General features: G+C 36.1%; 1 non-coding gene across 1 annotated transcript; it reads left to right on the top strand.

The window, feature by feature from the left end:
* Window positions 1–2321: 2321 nt before the first annotated feature.
* Window positions 2322–2428, top strand: LOC142141829 (U6 spliceosomal RNA). The gene has a single exon (XR_012688868.1). It is a non-coding gene; the product is annotated as a U6 spliceosomal RNA (small nuclear RNA).
* The last annotated feature ends 629 nt before the right edge of the window (window positions 2429–3057 follow it).

Genomic DNA, 3057 nt, shown 5'->3' with positions numbered 1-3057 from the left:
TTTCATGTAGCACACAAATAGCTTATTTGTACACTGAAATTTAAAGTTGATATTTGTGTGCTACATGAAAAAACAGTCAGTATTTAACTTATGTGCAAAACAGAATACTAATTTGCACCCCTTTAATTGTAACATGGTTTTGTCCAGGAGACTGAAATGAGAAGTTTCTTAAGTTAAGATCCTTAATGAATCAGGCCCTTATTTACTAATACATGATGAGAGGAGATTGGATAAACACAAGAACACAAAGTTAATTATTTCACTTAATATCACCATTTTTGGCATTATGTTACTTTAGTGAGCCATTTATCTATATGCAATGTAAGTTGTGAACTTGTACTAGCCTGTTATTACTAGAAATATAAACCACATATTTGTATAACAGTTTGCCGCTTGTATGACAGACACATCACATTACTGCTTTCCAATTAAATTGTAGCACTAGTAACCTTCTTTGCTATTTTTGCTATTTACAGTTGGCCTGTAATCCACATGTAAAGAACAATGGTGTATCTGAAACACATATATAACATTTTATATTTTCATATTTTATAATTGTAATAGATCCAAAGGTACCTATTAGAAAGGAACAAAGGTATCTGTTGCAATTATATAGTGTATAAATGTATTTTTAGTCACACATTGAACGGAACCATGTTTTTTTGGGGTTTTTTATTGCTGAAATGCCTAATTAGAAAAAGGCTTTTATCAAAAAGAAGGGGGTGACTAGTGATTAGCAAAGTTGAAGAGAAATCTAGATTCTTCAATTCACAAAGGTGCTAATCCTAGCAACATATTATTCAAGTTCCTCTTTTGCTTCATCATTCCGCACAGTACAATTCTACACTGTATTTGTAACTTCTCTGTCTACGGATTTTATGGTCCATGAACAGATCTGGGAAGATTACAGTGTTCTGGTAGATCTAAGACACTTACGGTCCGATTCATTAAGGAAAGTAAGGCAAAAAAAAGGAGTAAGTTTTCTCCTGGACAAACTATGTTACCATGTTACTATGCAAGGGGTGCAAATTAGTTTATTATTTTGCACACACATTAAATTCTGGCTGCTTTTTCATATAGCACACAAATACTTAATAGCTTTATTTTTACACTAAAATTTAACGTTGATCTAGTACATTTCCTATCAGAACTATTAATCTGTCCCCACATTTTAAATTTACCTCCACCGCAAATGCAACATGGCTTTGCCTAGGTGCAAAGTTACTCCTTTTTTATGCTTCGCTCTCCTTAATGAACCAGGCCCTTCAAGTGAATTTTGCTGGTGAGAAGTGCAAAATGCAGAACAGTTTTGAAAAATGCTTTTAATTCCAACGTGCAGAAAGCGCTTTGTAACAAATACCTAAAGTGTAAATCAGTAATAATTATGTCTGCTTTACAGATAAAAAAACACACAAACACACACGTGCACACAGATTCCTGTGACACGCAGTGAAAGGCTCTAAAGTGAAGGCTGCACATGTCAAAGTGAATAGGCATTTCTCCTTGAAAACCATGGGCACTTCTTTCTTGGTCAGACTTAATATTAGATTAAAATATTGTGAATTCAGATACGGACACGTATTTACCTGACTAATAGTGAAAGTTGGGGGAAAAGTTAAGCAGAACAGGTCTGTATATTTAAAAATCCACATTTCTGAAATATTTAACTGATCAAGTTGTTCCTTTGTAAAATTATATTTTATTAATTGAATTTACAAATCAGTCTGGTCCTGCACAGGACTGCCCCTTTAAATGTAAACCTCACGCTGGTCTCTATTAGATACGGTCTACAAATCGTTTTAAATAATGATGCAATTATCTCTGATCCAAATCTCCAGGGTTTGCACTAACTCCCTTAATCATGTTAAAAAGGCTTTTTCACACCTCTCCATCCAACCCCTGGGGTGATTATAGCAATTTACCTGGTTTGGACAATCTAATAACTGTACAGGTGTCATTTTACACTTTAACTTTGCAACCATGGGATGCTGGCGCACCTATTAGCAAAATATGCTAATATAAAGTAGTTCTTAATGCTAACCAGAAGGTTCTTTCGTTCCTGGAAAACCCTTAACTGCTTCACTCCTCGGAGACAGTTTTAGAGTTGCCAGGTTTGCAAAATAATTTCCTCTGACAAAGTTCTAAATATCAACAAAAAAGTTAGTGATTCGAAACAGATTTTTCACACCATTAGCAGTGATGTTTCCTATGATATACAGTTACTGTATATGTCCCACATAAATGTATGTACTAGTAGTGCAGTGCATTCGGGATCGGGGATTTGCAGCTCTCATAACTAACTCCCCTAACCTTTAGTATATGTGCTCGCTTCATCAGCACATATACTAAAATTGGAACGATACTGAGAAGATTAGCATGGCCCCTGCGCAAGGATGACACACAAATTCGTGAAGCGTTCCAACTAATTATCATCATCATCATCATTTATTTATATAGCGCCACTAATTCCGCAGCGCTGTACAGAGAACTCATTCACATCAGTCCTTGCCCCAGTCTAAATTCCTTAATATAGCCACACTCACACACAGACAGACTAGGGTAAATTCTTGATAGCAGCCAATTAACCTACTAGAATGTTTTTGGAGGGTGTGAGGAAACCGGAGCACCCGGAGGAAACCCACGCAACCACGGTGAGAACATACAAACTCCATACAGATAAGGCCATGGTCGGGAATCTAACTCATGACCCCAGTGCTGTAAGGCAGAAGTGCTAACCACTAGGCCACCGTGCTGCCCATCTTGATTAGGACTACAAGATTTTCCAGAGTTGGAATATTCCCCCCACAGTCCATTACCCACAAATTATTTTAAATTACAGTGCACAATATTACAGTTATTTTACAAAATGATCAACTTTACTAAAAATTTATTCTCTGCTTTTCCTAGAGCCACAAATTTACAATGGTCTGATTGCATAAGTTACTTATTAAAAGTGATGTAAGGTGGTGTTGCGAATACTGCAGAGACCATTTAGATGTCTCATTTTGTAAACTGCACCAGAAAAGTAAGATCCAATTTTTTGCTATGATCAACTCT

This window comes from Mixophyes fleayi, chromosome 2 (assembly GCF_038048845.1).
Source record: "Mixophyes fleayi isolate aMixFle1 chromosome 2, aMixFle1.hap1, whole genome shotgun sequence".
Lineage (NCBI taxonomy): Eukaryota > Metazoa > Chordata > Amphibia > Anura > Limnodynastidae > Mixophyes > Mixophyes fleayi.
The sequence above is the reverse complement of the archived record's forward strand: the minus strand, read 5'-3'. Positions and strand labels throughout refer to the sequence as shown.